The sequence below is a fragment of the Mesoplodon densirostris genome, chromosome 16 (genome assembly GCF_025265405.1).
Source record: "Mesoplodon densirostris isolate mMesDen1 chromosome 16, mMesDen1 primary haplotype, whole genome shotgun sequence".
NCBI lineage: Eukaryota > Metazoa > Chordata > Mammalia > Artiodactyla > Ziphiidae > Mesoplodon > Mesoplodon densirostris.
Window position 1 is genome coordinate 70,310,961 of NC_082676.1, and position 21,864 is coordinate 70,332,824.

Genomic DNA, 21,864 nt, shown 5'->3' on the forward strand with positions numbered 1-21,864 from the left:
AGTTAAGACTGATCCAGACTCCTTTAGAGCAAAAACACCCAAGAGAAGCTCCGTGAGGAGCCCTGGAGAGGATGCTGTAAGTAAGATGCTGTAAGAAGCTAAATTTTCAAAGGATACTTCTTTAGCAAAATCACCAGCTCTCTGAACATGACCCAGTGTGATTCAGAGCAGAGGATGAGTCCTGGGTGAAGTCCCAGTGTGGGGCGACAAAGAGGAAATTGGCCTGGGGGAGGCACCTAGGACACGAGATTTAGGGGGCCCTCACTCTTGGGGCCACACAGTGCTGACCTGCACAGAACCGAGGTTGCATAGTTTTTCCAAGTCTGACCCTTAAGTCCAGGCAAAGGGCAGTTTTCCTGGGTGCTCAGCCAGAGGTGAGCAGGAACAAACAGAACCGAGCTGGAGAGAAGCTGAGTGCCTGGTGGCGGTGTCAGTCCAAGGCACACCAGCATCTCCTGTTCACCCCAAGTGGGCCTGTGAGGAGGATGCCCCAGGAGGGAGGAGGAGAAGGGGAGGGGCCCACCAAGTGGGCCGCACATCCCAGACGTTGTCCTTCTGCTCATGACCAGCTTCTAGGCAGGCATCATCACACGAGGGCCTGCAAAGTCCTGCCCGTCTGGCCTGCTCTAACTGCCCAGACCTCTTCTCCACCCCCAATCCCTCCGCCGTCCCACTTGGTCCTGCTGGTTCTCTTTTAGATGTTCCCGCCTCATGGTTTTACACTTGCTGTCACCTTGGATGGAAACTGATCCTGGCTCTGTGCAGGGTGACTGGTGGACCCGCCTTCACCCCAACATCACCACCCCCAGGGGCCTTTCCCATCCCGGACCCCAGATGAAAACAGGACCCAGCCCTCCTGCACGCCGTCAGCATCAACTGGCTTCGTTTTCCCCAGGACACTTTCATAAGCCAAAATGATCTTGTTCAAGTGTGTGCAGGCGGCTGTGCATAATGAAAGCTCCCTCTATAATGTGAGCTCTGTGACGGCTGGGATTCTGCTGTATTACTGCTGTCAAGAGTGTCCGACACGCGAGAGGGAGGAGATATGGGGATATATGTATACGTATAGCTGATTCACTTTGTTATAAAGCAGAAACTAAGACACCATTGTAAAGCGATTATACTCCAATAAAGATGTTAAAAAGAAAAGATAGTGTCCGACAGACAAAGACAAATATATGATATAGCTTATACGTGGAATCTAAAATAATGATGCAAATGAATTTATTTTCAAAACAGAAACAGACTCACAGACACAGAAAACAAACTTATGGTTATCAAAAGGGAAAAGGGATCAGGGAGGGATAAATTAGGAGTTTGGGATTAACAGATACACACTACTATATATAAAGTAGATAAACAACAAGGACCTACCTGGATAGCACAGGGAACTATATTCAATATCCTGTAATAAGCCATAATGGAAAAGAATATGTACACCAGAAATTAACACAACATTGTAAATCAACTATATTTCAATTTAAAAAAAAAGAATGCCTGGTGTACAATGGGCATTTAATAAGTGTGTGTTGAACAGATGAATTCTGTCTGCCTGTTTCCGGCAGAGAAGACCGTTGTCTTCACAATTCCTTTATTTCTCCTGTCCACCCTCTCTGATGAGCACCTAGTTGAGAAAACTCATGGCGGGTGAGTTTTCATGTCTGTGATATTCTGGGGTTCACACTGGGCTCCTGAGTTTTGTGTGACATGAATTTGAAAAAACATCTGATCTCTGAAACAATGCAAATGTCCAACGGGAAAAACAATAGACAAACTACCCATCGAAACTACAGAACATGACTCAGCAATAAAGAGGAAAGAACAAGTGACTCAGGCAATGGTATTAGTGAATCTCAAAAACATTATTTTGAGTGAAAAAAGCAGACACAGAAGAACACATCTTGTATGACTCCTCTTATATAAAGTTCTAGAACAGGCAAAGCTACTCTCTAGTTACAGAAATCAGAACGTGGTTTCTTCACATAGGGTGTGGAGATTAACTAGAAAGAGAATGAGAGAACTTTCAGGTGAGATGGGAAAAGTATTTTGTTGGGGACAGTTATTACACAGTTGTATACATTTGTCAAGAATCATCAAACTGAATATTTCGGAACTGTTTTATTTTGTTGTATCTTTAAAAAAAAAAAAGTTATTGAAAAAAACCCTCTCCCGACAATCCCAAGGTGAAACAGTGAGATAAAGCCATGTGGTTAATTGTAAGGAGGAATTAAAACGGCCAGAATGTGGAGTAAAACAGCGAAATGATATGAGAGGACTTTTTCTGATATAAGTCTGAGGAAGCCCAACACAAGCTGGGAGAAGAAAGAAAGGACATTTGTTAGTTCACGTAAGTGAGAAGTCAGGCGTGGAGTTGGCTTCAGGGTTCAAGGTTCACGTGTGACCGGCCTCCTGACTCTCAGCTGTCTGACCTCCCTCTCGGCTGGCTCCTTTGCAGGCACCCCGCCATAGTAGGGTAGCCACCGTAGGTCGGGGGCTCATGCAAAAGCCCTGGATAGGCCCTCGTTGGCCCCCCTGCCCATCACCATGGCTCGACGATGGAGAAAAACCAAGCCACCTGTGAGAGGATAAGAAATGAGAGCTCCCCAAAGAAAATGAGGGTCTGTCACGCGAAATACAGCAAGTGCTTGTGGAGGGGAGTCCAACACCCACGAGGCCGCCGTAGCATTAGGACAAAATGATGGAGGAGAGTCCAGCTCCTCATGAACTACTTAAATGCCACCCCTCACTCAGCAATTTGCCGAGAAGATAAATGTACTGATATCAGCTAGTGACCTCCAGTTTGGTGGGCTGGGGACTTGTTTGTGTAAGGAGTGTTTTTCCTTTTATTTTCTTGCTGAAACTAAATCTGAAACCTGCCAGAGAGGGGTAGCAAACAAGAGATCATTGTGCCTGGTGTTTCCTTTTTCCCACAAATATCATCACTTTGTTCCAGGAAGGGCAAACACCTCTGTATTAGACAATTGCCTGGTAACAAGTGGCTTCCTCCAGTCCCTAACCTGCTGGCAGAATTATAACTGAGTGTGACCTATGGAAAGGAGGCTGAAGAAGCAGCATTTGAATGCCTGCCCGAGAGTTTTCGTGAGCTCAGAAAATCCCAAGACCAAAGCCTTGGATTGTCTCTGCTTCCCCAAGAGGCAAACAAACCTTTCCACCTCCCCATCATAGTTTTTTAGAAAAGTTTAAGCCTTCTGAAATGCTCTTTGGTCATTCATTTTCCAACATCTGAATCCACAATTCCAAGGAAGCAAAGAGCATTTGCAGATTTTTTTCTTTCCCAGTTTTGGACAAAGTGTAACTTACTTGTTATGTATGTATGTACGTATTTGAAGTATAGTTGATTTATAATATTATAGTAGTTTCGGGTGTACAACATAGTGATTCAGTATTTTTACAGATTATACTCCATTAAAAGTGATTACAAGGTAATAGTTATAATTCCCTGTGTTGTACAATATATCCTTGTTGCTTATCGATTTTACACACAGTAGGCTGTATCTCTTAAACCCTTCTGCTGTTTTCCCTGTCCCCCTCTTCCCTCTCACAATGGTAACCACTAGTTTGTTTTCTGTATCTGTGAGTCTGTTTCTGTTTTGTTATATTCATTCATTTGTTTTATTTTGTAGATTCCACATATAAGTGATATCATATAGTATTGGTCTTTCTCTGACATTTCACTAAGCATAATATTCTCTAGGTCCATTCATACTGCTTCAAAAGGCAGTATTTCATTCTTTTTATGACAGAGTAGTATTCCACTGTATATATGTACCACATCTTTATCCATTCATTTGTTGATGGACACGTGGGCTGCTTCCTTATCTTGACAATTATAAATAGTGCTGCTATGAACAATGTGGTGCGTGTATCTTTTCAAATTAGTGTTTCCATATTTTCTAGATTTATACCCAGAAGTGGGATTGTTGGATCATATGATAGTTCTATTTTTAGTTTTTTGAGGAATCTCCATAGTGTTTTCCATAGCAGTTGTACCAATTTACATTCCCACCAACAGTGTATGAGGGATCCCTTTTCTCCATATCCTCACCAACATTTATTGTTTGTAGAGTTTTTTTTAATAGATCTTTATTGGAGTATAATTGCTTCACAATACTGTGTTAATTTCTATTGCACAACAAAGTGAGTCAGCCATATGCATACACATGTCCCCATATCCCCTCCCTCTTGAACCACCCTTCCATCCTCCCTATCCCACCCCTCTAGGTCATCGCAAAGCACCGAGCTGATTTCCCTGTGCTATGCTGCTTCTTCCCACCAGCCAACTACTTTACATTAGGTAGTGTATATAAGTCGATGCTACTCTCACTTGGTCCCAGGTTCGCCCTCCCACCCCATGTCCTCAAGGCCATTTTCTATGTCTACCTCTTTATTCCTGCCCTGCAACTAGGTTCATCAGTACCTGTTTTTTTTTAAGATTCCATATATATGTGTTAGCATATGGTATTTTTTTTCTCTTTCTGACTTACTTCACTCTGTATGACAGACTCTACGTCCATCCACCTCACTACAAATAACTCAATTTCATTACTTTTTATGGCCGAATAATATTCCATTGTATATATGTGCCACATCTTCTTTATCCATTCATCTGTTGATGGACATTTAGGTTGGTTCCATGTCCTGGCTATTGTAGGGCTTCCCTGGTGGCGCAGTGGTTGAGAGTCCGCCTGCCGATGCAGGGGACACGGGTTCGTGCCCCTGTCCGGGAAGATCCCACATGCCGTGGAGCGGCTAGGCCCATGAGCCATGGCCGCTGAACCTGTGCATCCGGAGGCTGTGCTCCGCAATAGGAGAGGCCACAACAGTGAGAGGCACGTGTACCGCAAAAAAAAAAAATAAATAAATAAATAATAATAATAATAATACCAAAAATTATAATTAAATTAAGTGTACAGTTAATAAAATAAATAGGTTAAAATAAAATAAATAGGTTATAGTGTATTCATTCAATGTAATGCAACAACTAAACTTATTTTACAAATGAATCATGGCAAGGTAAAATGTTAATATTATAATGCCAGATTAAAACAGAGAGAGTAGAATTTTGTAAGTGCAATATAATACATATTTTCTAATTCTGTATAAATACATGCAAGCATCTACAATTCTATATAATGCAGACAAAAGAAAACACAAGACCCCAAAATGTTAACCTAGATTTTATGCAGACACTGATTTTTATTTTCAGAGCTGTACCTTTCCAGATTCATTACATGAGGATATATTCCTTTTGACAATCAGAAAAAGACATCACTTAAAACAGATAAGGATTGAATGGCGTTCTCTTCAAGAAACAAATTAATTGTAAGAGTTAAGCATGGCAACTTTCTGCCTGGATCATTCAGCTTCTTTGTTAAAATATTTTCCTTTTCAAGCCTATACAGGTCTATAAAGAAAATGAAACATTTCCAACAACTTAATAGAGAAACTAAGTGGGCACTAAGAGATTTATACTAATTGCTACTGACAGGAGGTGTCCTGACTACCTTCCAACAGGGTAATTAGAACCTTCTCCTCCTCAGGGATCGCCCCAGTAGTTCAGGCTGGTCTGGTTGTGCTTGGATCCTGGGGAAGTGAAGAAGTTCACCATTATGAATACTGTCTGGGGTCGATCCTTAGGTCTCCCTCAACTGGGTTTGGTGACATGATCACTTATTTAGCATCTGAGCTGTGTGGACCTGGACAGCTTAGCCAGGCTGGACGAGAATCACAGGAAGAATCCAATCTCCTGTTTCTCAAAGTTGGGGAGTGGTGGAGGTAAACAAGGTCGAGTACCCTGGGCCATCCTCAAAGGGCATGAAGCATGAGCCTGACAGAAGACATGGAATTAGCAGGGCCTTTCCATCGGAGACAGGCAGAGCTTGCAGCATTGGTGCCTGTGCAGTTAGGGAAAGATCCCTCTCCCCAGTGTCTTAGCTGGGGGTTTCCCCAAAGGCAGACTCTGAGACAAGGATTTGGATGCATGTGGTTGATTTGGAAGGTGATTCGGGAAGCTCAGTGAAGGAATGGGAGCATGATCAGGGAAGGTAGGGCATGTGGTATAGGCGATGGGAGCTCAATCCCACTGGAGACCCTCTGGGGAAATGTATGGAACACAACTCACTGTTGTCCTATACAAAGGGCAGGGAAGCTGAGATATTTACCTACCAATTCCCATCTCTCAGTGGCATGAACTCCAGCTGGGCACTTTCATACCGCCCTGTGCTGGTTAACCACCCTCCTGGCCAGAAAAAGCCTTGGACACCAAGATGCAGGGAGCAATGAGGAGAACTGTCTGCAGGGTGATCTGGAGGAGATATGCAGCACCCCTACATCAGGCCACACCTCGGCCACCTCACGGTGCTTCCACTGGGGCACGACCCCTGACTTTCCTCCCTCCAGAGCTGTAACATGTACTCTGAACTCCTTGAGATGGCCCTGCTTTGCTTCCAAATGGTGATGGGTCCTCCCAGCCTTCCTCTTTGATTTCTGGAGTCTTCCTCCCAAACAGCTTCATCCCCAGGCATAGTTTCCCTATCTGGGCCTCAGCTCTGTCCCCGAGAGCTAGCTGAGCATGCTCTTTGGCTTTATCCATCCACCCATCTACCCACTCATCCATCTGTTTTGATTGGGAAGGACAGGAGAGGTGTGGGAAGGAAAAAATAGTGCAGGGCCATATGTCTGAGAGAGAGAGAAGCAGAGAGGGAGAGTCTTCAAGATATCACCATGCAAATGGTTTTGAAATCTGCTTGCATATAGCAGATTGGAATGAAGAGACTGATCATATAGAGAATGGACCAAAAGAAATGCATAAGAAGTGCAATAGAAGTGTTTTTAATTCAGGTAAATCCACTTCTTAATTCTAACCATGTTTTAAATGTATAGGGAAACTATTTAGTGGAAGAGTCAGTTTACTTTTAATTAATTTTTTAACTTTTCATTTTCAAATAATTACAAAAAAGTTACAAAATCAGTAAGTATGGGATTTCTCTTATACCTTTCACTCAGCTTCCACTCATGTTAAGGTCTCACATAACCATTGTTCAATGGTTAACGTCAGCAAATTAACATGCATACAATGCTGTTCACTAACTTACAGACCTTACTCAAATTTTGCCAATTGTCCCACTAATGTCCTTTGTTCTCCAGTCAGAGACCCTATATTGCACTCAGGTGTCATTTCTCCTTAGTCTCCTGCAATCTTTAGTCCTCAACCCTTATCTTTCATGACTTTGACACTTCTGAGGAGTTCTAGTCCATTTTGGGGGAGACTGTCCATCAATCTGAGATTTCCTGATGTTTCTCCATGATTAAATTCAGGTCTTGCATTTGGGGGGAAATACATACAGAAGTGATGTTGTGTCCTTCTCTGTGCATCGGATCAGGAAGTACCAAATGCCAACATGTTTCATGACGGTGCTGTCAACTTTGCTCATTTCATTAAGGTGGTGTCTCCAGGTTTCCCCAAAGTTACTACCTTTGCCCTTTGAAATTAATCATTATCTTGTGGGAAGATCCTTTTAGACTATGCAAATAATTTGTTTTCATACTTTCATTACCACCTGTTTTTCCATTGATGTTTCTTATCTGGAATCATGACTGTGGTGTTTGCTAAATGGTGATTCTGTGATTTTCTCATTCCACCATTCCTTCTTCATTTAGTAATTGGAAGTCTGCTCTAATGAAAAGCTTTCCCTTCTCCCCTCTTTATTTATTTATTCAATTATTTATTTATATCAGTATGGAGTCCTGGATGTTGATTGTATTCTATGGGTTATGGTCCATTGTTATCATTATTTATTTTGTCACTCAAAACGTTCCAGGCCTAAGAACCAGGTTTGTAATGTATATTTGCCACAAAAAGCTGTGCGACATCTTTCCAGGTTTCCTGTGGTTTACAAAAAGAAGCAAGTCCCTGAAAGTTTGAAGTAATGAGCCACTAGGATGGTTGAGACCATGTAGGCTATCAGGCAGAACAGCTATATTCTTTCAAATTCTAAAGCAAGATTTGGCAGGAATAAATTTTATAGGAACTCTTGTTTGTTTGCGTTTTTACCTCTATGCTTCCCTTGCCTTTGACAGTGGCGTTCTGACCCAATCGGAGTATTTCTTGAGCAGGAATGAAAGATATTGAGCTCCTGCTCTACACACCAGGCTTGGGGTATTCAGAGGTGACTGTGGCGTGGGACCACCCCACCCGGTGTGGGAGGGCGGGCAGTGCTCAGTCTCACAGTCACCAAAGGCACATGGACTGTCAGGGGGAATTTTATGTGAGGTGTCCTCCTGGGAAGATAACAGATGGAACCTAAATCAAGTCTGTAGTTTGACAGTTTCAGACTAATCTACAGTGTGGAAATTACTGTTGAAATTACTTTCTTGAATAGAAAGTTGGCCTGAAAAGAGACTTGGGGCTCCAAGCTGCTAGTCACAGGGAAAATAATAGCTTTGGACAATATCCAGGGCTCACATAACCTGGATCTGAGGGGAGGAAGGTGCAGGACCACAGAGATGACAAAGCAGGTCCTTACACTGTGACCTCCAGAATCAGACACCTGGTTATTTACCTGTGCCACCTACTAACCCAGGCACATCACTGAAACCCTCTGAGCCCCGGTTGCCCTGTCTTTTCCATGCGCATTTTACATGGGGGCAAAAACAAGAATAACTATGTTCTGTGGGGTTTTCTCCATGTGTTTCCCCCAGATCCACTCCCTGCCCTGCTCTGCCCTGCTCTGTGCCCAGGAGACTGGCCTCTCTGGGGGCAGTGTCCCTGGCCTGCCAGCAAGGTGTCACCAACAGGAGCATTTGTAGGAGGTTGGAAGGTGCAGGAGAGAGGGGTCAGGTATACCCATGCCTTCCTCCCTCCCCCACCCTCCTCCCCACCCACATTCTCTTCTGCCTGTGGCTGAATTCTTGACAAATGGCCATGCTCCGTGACTCCAGCTCTTACCAGACTCGTCCCCCCGACCCTTACTCCTTCAAGCCTCAAGTGTTAAGACCCCCCCTATACTGCTATTCCCGGGATGCTCCACCATCTCCTGTTGACCCCCCAGCCCAGCTGCACCTCTGTAAATGTCCCTTCGCCGAATGCCTTCAGCTGAGCCTCTGAGGGCCACCTGTGACGTGCCACGTGCTGGCACGTCCTCCACTGGAGGACTCGATGCTTATCCCTCCAAAACACCTGGCACGCTACCCGGGGTGTCAGAGGGGCTTCAGAAATGTTAGCCGTGCCGCTGCATCAGAGCTCCTCACAGCACCTTTGGAAGCCACACTAGGGTGACAAATGCAGAGCCGCTTTCGAAGGGAGCAAGGGAGGGTGGCATTCTGCAGCATTCTGGTGTCAACGGGGCCAAAGCACAGGATCTTGGAAACCGAGCGCTGCAGGATTAGAGTCGGGACTGGAGAGAGCTCTCTGCTGGCACTCTGGACACTGTCAAGAATAATTGGTGCAAATAGAGTTTGTCTTGGACAGGGGAGCCTTCACGGTGATATGACACGACCTGATGTACGAAGAAAAGCCCGACTGAGATCATTAAAACGTCACCTTTTACCAAATATCTAAGAGTGATTTTGTCTGTCTTTTTACCCTGGAGCAGTGAGAAATCCACCAAGTAGTGGCTTCTGCTCCCCAAATATAAAAACACTTAAGGAATACCTTGCTAGATCAACCTGGCCTCCCAGAACCAGTTTTGGGAGGTTGTCCTGCAGCCATGGTGACAGCGGGCACATAGAAAGAAGAGGTGTGACACAGCCAGGGTGTGGCTCACCTCCGTGAATGATGGGCTGAGGAAAACATCCCCATGCAGTGACCTTGCCACCGTCTTTGTCTTTTTTCACTACTTGGTATGGAACGTGCGTATATTTGCAGTATGATTGCCCTGTGAGATAAAATTGACATGATTGAACCCAAACAGCGGCTACATCTTGTAGGATCTGAAGTATAATTTGAACTCGCTAATTTAACAGTTTAAAAGTGGATACAGACAACTGAGCGTTGGTTAACCATGTCTGAGATGTGATGGGGCAAGTGCACTCCATGGAACGCCTCCAAAGACCTTGTTTCTCAGCCGTGTTTCTGGACCTGAGAGGAAAAGTTCTAGAAAGGAAGATTCAGACTCTCAGAGACTTGAAGGAGAGGTCACCATGCTTGTCCTCCAACATGAGGGGAACGTGGGATTGTGCACAAAGTTTCTACCGAAAAGGTTATGTACATAAAGGTACATGAAATTTAGCCACCCATCCAGCTTACCTCACATCATGCAGGAAACGAAACCCGTGGCAGGTGACCAACACCCAGTTTTCTGAGCCAGTATGGAATTTTGGGGTATTCTTTTATCTTTAAATTTCTGAGTGAAGTGACTTGATTTTAGACTTTTGGGGGGAAATTGCCAACCATATGTCTCAGTGTTTGATTTGTAAAACCAAAGGTTTTGAAGATAGTTTCATAGAAAAGTGAGAGAGACAGAGGATGATATATAGACGGAAGGCAGTTTAGTGACTAGACCTGGATTGTCATGTTGGCTTCTTGGTTCAATCACTTAGCAGTTGTAGGATTAAAATTTGAGGCAAATTTCTTCTCTGAGCCCAAGTTTCCTCAAGTGTAACGTGGGGACAGTGATCATCAAGGGTGGCTCTGGAGCAGGGAGGTTGCCCAAGGTGCCTGGCGTGTGGAAGGGGCTCGAGGCATAATTGCTTCTATTGGAGGCGTTTTTGTTGTTGCTATGGTTACCCCCACCCCCCCACCCCCTGATGTGAGCTGCAGATGGGCCTCTGTCCTTTACATTTGGAGCTGTCCTCATGAAGTCATCTTCTGCCAGGAAAGGAAATGGTCTGGAGCCCTATTCACAGATAATATCCAGGACATAGGAAGCAGAGTTCACTGTGTGTTTACTCAAGCCAGGGGGTTCAAACTGCTTCCTCGAATGGTCACAGGGAAGGGCCGAAGCTTTGTCAGCTGAGCGTTTGTGATCCGGCTGCCTGGGAATTAATAATTAAACACAAAGTGTCCTGTGCATGCTTCGGAGCAGCCTCCTATTTTCTCTATAACGGCATGTCCCCCCATCCCCCAAGACAATCACATCTGTGTTGTGATTTAGCCAGAAGTTCTAAGCCTTCGGCGCTGCCCTTTCCCTCGTGGGCACTTTGTCAGGAGCAGTTCTGGGTCAGTCTCACTGGGAAGCCCGTGGTCCCGCAGCCCTGGCCAGGAGGGGCTGGAGTGGGTCCCGCACCACTGGGGGAGGCCAGTGCCCATCTCAGCAGACGGCAGAAGATGCCACTTCAACGGAATACAAAACAGAGGGTCAACGAGTGCCCTTTGCATGTTGATGCCCTCCTGGAAAGGGAGCACTGGAGAACTTGGCCTAATTGCATAACATCCTCTTCACGGAGGGTCAGAACTCCTGGGTGGAGAAGGGCTTTAATGAAAACAAAAAATGCCCCTGAAAGAGACCATTTCACATCCGAGCATGTCCAGAAGAGATGGTGAAGTGTGTTTCCTGTTTCTGCCCCTCGGTGGGGCACATGACATTTCTCCAAGATATTTGAACCCTGAGGGGACTGGCTCCCGGTGTGGATTCCCCCAGCTCAGACCCACCGGCAGCTCCAGGGGAATCGCCCACTTGAACGCACCACATGGCTCATATGTGCAGAGAAGAGGGAGCTCCTCCTACGGTCTGATCTTGATCCTGAGCCTCCCATACCCCTGAGAGAGAGAACACAGCTAACTTTTAATTCTGCCCATCTGATCGTTTCACTGTCGTATGAAGCGATGCTCGGTCTTTCCAATTTCTGTCTCTTCTGCTTCTTTCCCAGAATCGTTTGCAAAATGGCTTTTTGGATGATCGGGAGGAAAATTTAGGGTCATTGGGGACGGTGTCCTCTCACTCCTTCCTGGGGCGACGGTCCTTTATGCCTCTGGTTCTTGAACACCTGGCTGGCCTTTGGGAGGCAAAGTCAGCCGCTGGAGACTCGGGGTCTATCCCATGCCCACAAGAAGCGTCAGCCATTGTCCTCTGGCTGGTTAACATCGCCTTCGCTCTCCCTGACTCAGACCCTCAAACCATGCCGAGTACCCCAGCTGCTAAACATCCACCCAGCTTCTGCGGACCCTTTACCTGCCCCCCGGACTGCACCCAGAGCTCTCAGTGCATCAGCCCCTGAGGGCCTGGGAAAGCTACATTTCAGGGCCTACTACCCACAGCAACTCAGCTGAGACCCTGACACAAGCATGTGAGTGCAAATAGTTCATTTGGGAGGTGACGCTGGGAATCCCTGTAGAGAGTGAGGGAGTAAACAGGGAAAAGACAAACCAGGAAAGCTTGCGTTATTAAGCAAATTGCCACTGTGGGCAACTGGGGCTTAATCCCCCTGGGGAAGCTGAGAAACAATGCAGAACAGGCCTCAGAGTTAATAACTTATAAAGCTAATTGTGAAGATGACACAGAAAGTTCATGCAAAACAGTGCAGAACCCGGCACCTAATAAAGGCTCAGTAGACATGAGCACAGCCTGCTTCCCACCAGCCCTCTGACCCGAGTGCTGCTGGCCAGCTCTTCCCAGCGCTTCTCTGGCTCTTGGTTTTGTCCTTATCTTTGATCTCTTCTTTCTGTTCCTCACCCTCTTTTATTTTCACTCCCTGAACTGAAGCAAGTATTTCCCAAGGTCCAGCCCAAGTTTTCCACTCTCTTCCTGCTGAATGAGTTCATCCACATCCAAAGTTAATAGGAAAAAAATACTCAAGCCCCTTCAAACACTGATCCATAGAGAACCCCCCCGGGTCTCCATTCCATCCTACCCCCCGTCAGGCGACAGCAGCAATCCCTGTTAAAAAAAAAATTGTCAATTCAAATGTTTTAGAAAGTGTAGTAAAAGCAGCTGGGTGAATTTTTATTTGATAATATTAAGTGTTGTAAGGTATTGCAGGAGGTGAGTCTTCTCACACCATTTTGATGGGAGTCCAATTTTGTATGGCCATACCAGAGGGCATCTTGACAGTAATTATTGAAACTGAAAGTGCACAGACTTTTTACCACCTGACAATACTACTTTTTCATATCCATCCTAGAGAAACTCATTCAAATGTGCACAATGATATTCATTGCTGTTTGTTATATTAGCAAAATATTGTTAAATGTCCCTAGATAAATGAAAAATGATGTATTTATACGATAGAGTAACTGTATAGCCGTTAAAAAGGAATGAACTAGAGCTCTGCAAATCAACCTGGATAGATCTAAAATAAATAGTCGAAAGAAAAAGCAACTAGCAACCACTGATAAGTTTTCCCTCCTGACAGTTTTGTCTTTTCCAAAATGTTGTATGAATGAAATCTTACCGTATGTAGTCTTTTGAGATTGGCTTTTTTCACTTAGCGTGATGCATTTGAGATTCATCCATGTTGCTGGATATCAGTAGTTCCTTTTTATTGTTCAAATATGTTGCCTTTTTATTGGGCTGTTTTGTATGTAACACTGTTTAAGAAATAAAATAAACTTTTGGAAAGATAGAAACCAGACTTACAACAGTGACGGGTCTAAGAGGGTGGAGAGAGCCAGGGTTGAAGATGGGGCGGGGCAAAGATGTAGCTTTATCAGTAGTGCTATCGCTGAAAAGAAAACAGTGGATTTCTGTCTTAATGTGTGTCTTGAAAATCACATTTACAAAGGCAGTAGATGAAGTTGATAATTGCATTGGTCATTGAGAGATTATCCCTACTCTTAGATAATATACACTGGAGTCTTTAGGAGTAAAAGCTATGACGTATTCAACTTACCTTCAGAAGATTTAGGAGAGAGAGAGAAGAGAGAAGATATTGGACAATCCCGATGTCAGCTGAAGAGGAAAGGAAGGATGCTTCTAACTGATTAAAAGATTGAAGTTCATGGAGTTTTTTTAGATGCAGGCTGCTAACTGAGAGAACAGGACTGAAAAAGACAGATCCCCAGATTCCACCAAGCAGGCAAAGAGACAAGCTAGGAGCAGCATCTATGTTCCAAGTCAAAAGGTGAGGAGAGGAGAGGTGGGGAAGGGTTCGCTCCTCCCAGGCATCTTGGGAGGCAGCAGGATCCCTGCGAGATGGGGGAGAAGCAGGAAGATGCAGGAGCCCCTCAGGGCTCAGGTCCAGGGCTATCAATGTGTGTTTGCGTAAGGGGTTGTGAGGCTTTCAGCCTGGCCCTCCACCTGTGCCTTATAGCTGGGATCCATGGCTTCAAATTCATTTGAGGTTAAGTGATGTGAATCGCACTTGGGAGATACCTCAGTAATGTACACATATTCCCTCAGACCTGGTGAGCAGAACAGTTCATGCCAGATGATGGAGGTCCGGTATGCAATAGGGGAGCCCAATGGAGAACTCAGAAGAATAAATGCAAGAGCTGGAATCTCGGGGCTCCCCGTCCCATCCCTGTACCATCTGCTTTCCTACCCTAACATTTTACCCTTGAATCATGGTGGTGAAAAGCAAACCCAAGGTGGTTCAGGAATATAGGTGAGCACCACAACTACACTGGTACGGGATCTCAACTCTGAACAAGGGACTTAATCTTTAATGTTGTCTCACCTAACTTCTCACCCCACCTCTTGGCCTTTCTAGATATTCCTACCAGAGTACCAGCTGCTACCTTCCCCTCACCCTGTATGATATTCACCTTCCCTTCCAACTAACCTTCCTTCACCATGTCCCTCTTTCTGCCAATAGCTCCAAAATTTTTGAAATCCAGATAAGTCACTTTTATTTTATCCTTTCTCCCTTTCTTCTCAATTGAAACTTTCATTAAAGACCGTCTCTTCTGCCTTTGACATTTCCTGACTCAACCTTTCTTCATTTCTGCATCCACCAGCCCAGATGAGGAGCCGTTCCTGTCCGACTTTTCCTTCACTCTGGTCTCTCCCTGTCCATTGCTTTCTGCATGTTGTTGTCAATCATTCCAACCCCCCCACCCCACCCCACAGCAGCCTCCCATTGTCCATCTCACTTGTCTACTTCCTGGTCATCTTTAGTTTAATTTCTCATATCCAAGAAGTCACTGCCCTATACATTTTTTTCCCTTGAAATTGTCTCATATCCACCTTTTTTCATCAATTCCATTGCAGTCCCCTTAATCCTAGCACTCAACACCCATAAACCCAGTAACCACTGGCCTCCTTGATTTCCGTTTCTCCATTCTCCCCAACATTCCACCATTGCACTAATCTTGCTTCAGCATCATTTCACCAGGCCAAACCTCTGCTCAAGAATGCACAGTGGCTTACTGCTCCTTATCACAGCAAATCTAAACTTCTTTGCCTGACTGTCATCATCCAGCCCTAATACCCCACTTTCCCCCCACCCCACACCTTTTTCCTCTTCCAAGCCAAGTTTCCTCCACCCTCTCTGTTCTGTAAACAACCTATGCTTGGTCCTAAGCGTACAGCTTTGCTCAGACTTTTCATCCTCTGTTCAATCAAAACCTGTCTAAAGTGTTAAGATCTATGGGATCTTTCATGGCTATCCATCCACTCCCATCCCATGTTTTAGCAATATTAGAACCAGAGCGTTGGGAGCAACAGATGAGATTTGACAAGGGCAAGCTGGGACTAAGAGTCTATGAAACCCCTGTGGAGACAATTAGGCATCAGGGCCCTAAGCAGAGGCCTGAGAGAGAACCCATCACACTAAGGGTAGTTCTGAGGGGCTGGGGTGCAGGAGGTGGCATCAAGCCTGGGACGTGAGTCTATGACAGAAGACTGTCAGTCCCCAGAAAGGCGCAGGCATCTGCGTTTGGAATGCACTCAGAAGTCATAGGTTCAGTTCACTCAAGGGAAAAAGGTGGGAGGAAGAGGAAGACAAGAGGCTGGTGGCAGAACTAGTAGCAGTGGATGGATCTGGCAGGTGGACCAGTGCAGAGTTCTTGGCTTCGAGTGCATGTCTTGTGTGTTTGCTTAAGCTCTGTGCTACACAGTCTCCAAGGAAATTCTTTCCCTCACCTGTATGCACACCTCACTCTGCCATTAATGGGTGGCATTTATTTCTCCTCTCCTTGCCTCTGGGTTGGCCTTGTGACTGCTTTGGTCAATAGACTATATGGCACGTGATGTTCTGGGGCTTCTGTCCTGAACCTTAAGAAGCCTGGCCGCTTCCACTCCTTCTTGGAACACAGTCACCACGCTCTGAGGAGCCCAAGGCTCCTTGGAGGAGAGGAGAACCGAGACACTCAGTGTCTGGCCCCGGCTCAGCTCCCAGCCAACAGCCAGCGTCAACCACAGGCCATGTGAGTTCTCCATGGCAGATGTCCAGTTCAGAAAAGCCTCCAGATTGTCAACTAGAGGCCCAGCCAACAGCACATGGAGCAGAAAAGCACCCATTGGAGCCCAAGTCAACACACAGAGTTGGAAAGATAATAAAATGCTGGTTGTTTCCAAGGTCCTAAGTTTGGGAGTGCTTTTTCTCCAGTATATAACTAAAACAGACTCAATAAATGTCTTGGCGCTTTTTTTTTTTAATTGGAGTATAATTGCTTTCCAATGCTCTGCTAGCTTCTGCTGTACAATGAAGTGAATCAGCCATACACATACCTATATCCCCTCCCTCTTGGACCTCCCTCCCACCTGCCCCCCCCATCCCACCCATCTAGGTCGTCACAGAGCACTGAGCTGAGCTTCCTGTGCTTTAGAGCAGGTTCCCAAATAGCTATCTATTTTACGCCTCGTAGTGTATATATGTCAATCCTCATCTCCCATTTCGTCCCACCCTCCCCTTCCTCCACTGTGTCCACATGTCCATTCTCTACCTCTATGTCTCTATTCTCACTCTGCAAATAGGCTTCTAATGAGTACTTTCCTTAACCATCATTCAAGACACCTAATATGCTGAGAGTCCAGAAGGCAAGGTGCCTGGCATGCCCTAGTGGGCACCAATTCCTCAACAACTTGGGTTCATATTGATAATTCTCTTTTCTTCTAGGTGTAGCACAGATAATCTCATCTATCCGTTGGTTATATTCTATTTTAGCATTTTATTTTAAATTATATGTAATATTTCTCTAATTATTTTATGGACAAATCTCATGTACTCCAAAAACAAGCCCGTGTTTAAATCTTTTTTTTCCTTCCCCCATCGCTTATTGAAAAGTAAACACGCAACATATTGTTGAATTGAAAGTTCATTTACGAATATTCCTTCCTGCATATAGGATTGTCTTTTCAATCTAGCTCCAGAGACCAAGAGACAATAGCTGGCTTAATTCGGTCTTATGTGTAATAAGTTAATCATTTAAAGCTTCCTTGAGGGTAAAACAGAAAACCACAAATACATACTCAAAATAATAACAATTTGTCAAGATAAATTTGAAAGAAAACAGGGGTGAAAATGGATAACAGCCAGCGACATATGAGTCCAAAGCTGGTTCCGAGAGGAATCAGAAACATGCTATACTGCCAGCACGTTCATTTTAAAAAGCTTCAAACATTGACTGTATTTTTCAGCATTGTGTTTGTATCCTTGGCTTACGCACTTCGTGGTGGGGTTCAAGTTTGAAATGGGGCCATATACAACACAAATGAGGTCATCAAGATTCCACAGGCCTGCCTGAGGCCATTCAAATCCCTTGGAACACAGCCTCTCCTGGAATCAAAATATAATTAGAGGGTTATTGTAGTGTCAGTATGGGAGTGTTCTGATTTTTGGTTTATGGGGATGTGACATGGTGACCGGGCAGGTTAAGGATTGAGACATAAAGAGCAATGATCAACTTAATCTAAATATATGGCAGCTGCTTATGAGATAAGCGATAAACAGGTTCTGCTACAATAAAAATCGGCATACCTTTTTTTTTTTTTTTTTTGTGATATGAGGGCCTCTCACTGTTGTGGCCTCTCCCATTGCGGAGCACAGGCTCTGGACACGCAGGCTCAGCGGCCATGGCTTATGGGCCCAGCTGCTCCGCAGCATGTGGGATCTTCCCGGACCGGGGCACGAACCCGTGTTCTCTACATCGGCAGGCGGACTGTCAACCACTGCGCCACCAGGGAAGCCCAAAAATTGGCATACTTTTGAACTAATGAATTATGATTAGGAATGGCTGAACCTGTTTGGTCAAATACTTGCCAAATCTTTAAGCCAGAACCTAATGCTCTGCTGGGAATCTTCTGTCCTCACCATAAGGATTAAGATATTGCTTCTGATGGCCCTAAACTGTTAGAAAATCAAAACCAAAGTCTATCATCTCAGCACTTAAGGAAATCTCAGATTAAAGAAAAATGAGGATTTATGTAATATCAAGGGCACCTCAAACAGGTCCTTGTGCAGCCTGGAAAAGTGACTGGGTACACAGAGACCCATATTCCTGGGGTTCTGCAGCCAGAGAATTCCACTGATGGAATTAGGGTCACGTATAGTGTAAGAGAGATTGGACCAGGTAGGAGGTGACTTGTGAAGGTCATGCATATGCTTTGGGTCAAGATGGCTACAACAAGCTTCTGGAAACCAGAGTTCTGGTAGTAAGCCTGCTTATCTAGGTAGGTAGGTAGATAAGCCTGCTCAACCTGTTTCCACATTTATCAACGTAGAAAATGATAATATCTGTCTCGCTTACCTCCCAGGATGTTATAAAGCTCAACTGAGATAATATATGATAAAGCATGCTGGAAACAAAGTACTAAACACCGTAAAAATGTAAGATTTCAGGTATGATATAAATGTGGGGAGGCAATAAACAAGAAGGGAACTGTTGAACCATCTTGTAAATCAGATGCTGGGATGAAATAATGAACGTGTGATTGATATCACAGTAAATCATGTGAGTCATGGAAATTTACATATAATGTCAAGGGAAACTTGATATGTAAACTGTAGCTTCTGATAGTTGGAAAGGCTTTATCAGAGAATTGGAATTTGGGGCCTCAAAGGAAGGAAGGGAGGATAAATGGGTGAAAGAAAGGGAGAGAGGGCACGTCAGATAATTTTAAGCACTACATATCAAGGTCAGGATGAGATGGTGGGAGGAATCAAAGGACATGCCGGGGAGAAGAAAGCAACAAAATGTGCCAGTTGTGAGCAACTAGATGCTTTTCATGCTTTATCTCATTTAAGCCTCACAAACCACCTTACCACATAGGCATTATCACCCCCGCTTTATGGAGGGCAAAACTGAGGCTCAGAGAGCCTTATCTGGCTCAAGGCTACTCATTCAGAGATGGAATTTAGATAAAAACTCAGGTCTTTCTGAGGCTAAAACTTATGTTCTTTTTCCTGCGCCTTGGGTCAGTATTTATAAAGTAACGGGAGGTCCCAAAAGTCCCAGTGGGGGTGAGGTTAGGGGTGGGCTTGTGGAGTGAAGTGGGAGAAACGTGGTCCAAGCAAGGGGCAGAGAAAATCCTTCCTTCCCTACATCTTTTGTTTTGAATGACCTAATTTTCTTCAAATTATTTTAATATGCTCATCTCCTAAATCATAGAACTTAGCCATGTTTTGTTTTCTTTTGGTTTTTTCCCCCCTCTCTCTCTCCCTCCAGGCAAAAAGAAAGAGAAGATAATTACCTTGAGGCTAACCTGCCCTTTTTAAACACACACGAACAACCTCTTAGCTGTCGCCTTTTCCCAGCCAAGCGACCTCCTCTGGAAATAAACACATTACCAAATGTCAGAGCTGCTGCCGGACCAGAATTACAGGACAGTCAACTATAGGAGATGTTATTGCAAATGCAATGCGGGCAGAATGCACATGAGGGCCTTGTCAAATTCCTCTTACAAAACTTCCTCTTGCAAACATCCTCTCATAACTGTGGCGTGATAACCACCCGCCAAAGCATCTCATCAGGGACGAAACAGAGAGCCCCCTGGTTCTCATTATAAGTACTTGGCTGTAATAGAAACTTGAAACAATTGGGATCATGATGTAATTCCAACACAGGCTTCCTTTGATGAAATATTCCATGGGCTGCAGGAAATACCTCGGTGGGGAAGGATGCATGTACCAGTCACACAAGATAGACTGAAATGACCAGTTGTAGTTTCTACACCCATATGCCAACCCTTCTGCTGCATCCCAGTTCTAAAGAGAATTCAATTGAGAACTGACTTCCACAAAAAATAAGCTCAGATCTTTCAAAAAGCACATAATATAATTTCACTCAGGACTTAAAACCAAGCTTTCAGGACCTCAGGGATCTCTCCTGGAGATTTTTCCAGATCTGGTGTTTGGAGCCTTTGGTGACCATCAATGCTGCTTGCTCTTTTTTCCTCTCCTTTCTTTCTGACCAGAAGCTGGATTGTGAAAAGTGTTCTCACTATTACAGGAGCTGGGCGGCCTGGGTATGAACCCCAGCTTGGCCACTCCCTGGCTACTTCACTTGCAAGGTAATTTCATCTCTCTAAGCAGAAGTTCCTCATTCTCAGAATGGGGGTAAATAAAGTGTATGAGCTCAAGCAACTCTAGAACTCTACTGCGGCCGACAATCCATGGATCCTACTGCGTCTTTGCTGCCCCTGAACCCCACACATCTCTCCTTTCCTCTTTATGCAGCTTAAATTCCACAGCCAGTCAATATAATCACTCCTTTGCAAAGACCCTCGGCTTCCTTGCCCCTCTCTCTTATTGGTTTCCTCTTGGCAACACCATACCCCTGGTTCAGTCTGATGCCCTACCTTTGTGCTTGCACCCAGGCCACTGAATGTGGCTGGCCAAGAACATGACCACACTACCTGGTCTCCCTTTCAATTCATGATGAGGGACCTCTAGTGAGCCCCCAATACTCCTCGGTGAGCCCATTCACTGCCTCAGCCCCCTACTCTCCCACTAAGAAAATGGAAGTGAGCAGACAAGTGCCTACTCATCTTTCCCCCCACCGTGTTTACCCACTTGCCCGCATCTGTGCCCTTCCCTCTGTAACTATGAATGAACTGCCCATCTCCAGCTAAAGCCAACTTCTCCAGCTGTGTCACAGAGTCATAGACCCCAGACCTTCTTATCTCTTGTGGAATGGGCTCCAGCAGTGTTCTCCTTTCGCTTTTACATCATCCATTTCCCCCTTTTTACTGGATGATTCCTGTCCACATACGTACCATTATGTCTGCCATATGAAGCAAAACCTCTCTCCTGATCGCACTTTCTCTCCAGCCACTACCCCATTTCTCAAATCTACTTTGTAGCAAAACTCCTTGAATGAGTTGTCATTGCTGGCTGTTGAGAATTCCATGCCACTTCTTTCTTAAACCCACTCCATTCCAGCTCTACCCTCACCCCTTTCAGTGTGGCCAGAGCCTTTTACATGATCAACCCAACGGTGAGGTCTCAGCCATCATCTTATTTTGACCCCAGCAGGCTTTGACAGGAGGGAGAGCTTGCTTCTCCTTGAAACTCTGTCTTCACTTGGTGTTTCCCTTGCTAGGACAGCATAACAAATTATCTCAAAATTTAGCAACTTAAAACAATGTATACAATTATTTTGCTCAGAAATCTGTAAACTGGATAGGGCTTGGTAGGCACAATTCATTTCTATTTCACTCTCTATCAGCTGGGGAGGCTCCAAGGCCAAGGGCTGGAATCAGCTGAGGTTCATTCACTCACATGCCTGATGCCTGGGCTGCGCACCTAGAACCCATGCTCCGCAACAAGAGAAGCCACCACAGTGAGAAGCCCACGCACCGCAACGAAGAGTAGCCCCCGCTCGCCACAACTAGAGAAAGTCGCACGCAGCCATGAAGACCCAACGCAGCCAAAAATAATTAATTAATTAATTAATTAATTAATTTTTTAAAAAAGAACTTGAGGCCCATAGTGGGGTTCTGACAGCCATTCTTGAATTCCTATGTCCAAAGCCCTTGGGTAAAGACCCAATTCCATAAAGATCAAGAACCAGGGGCCACTTATTGG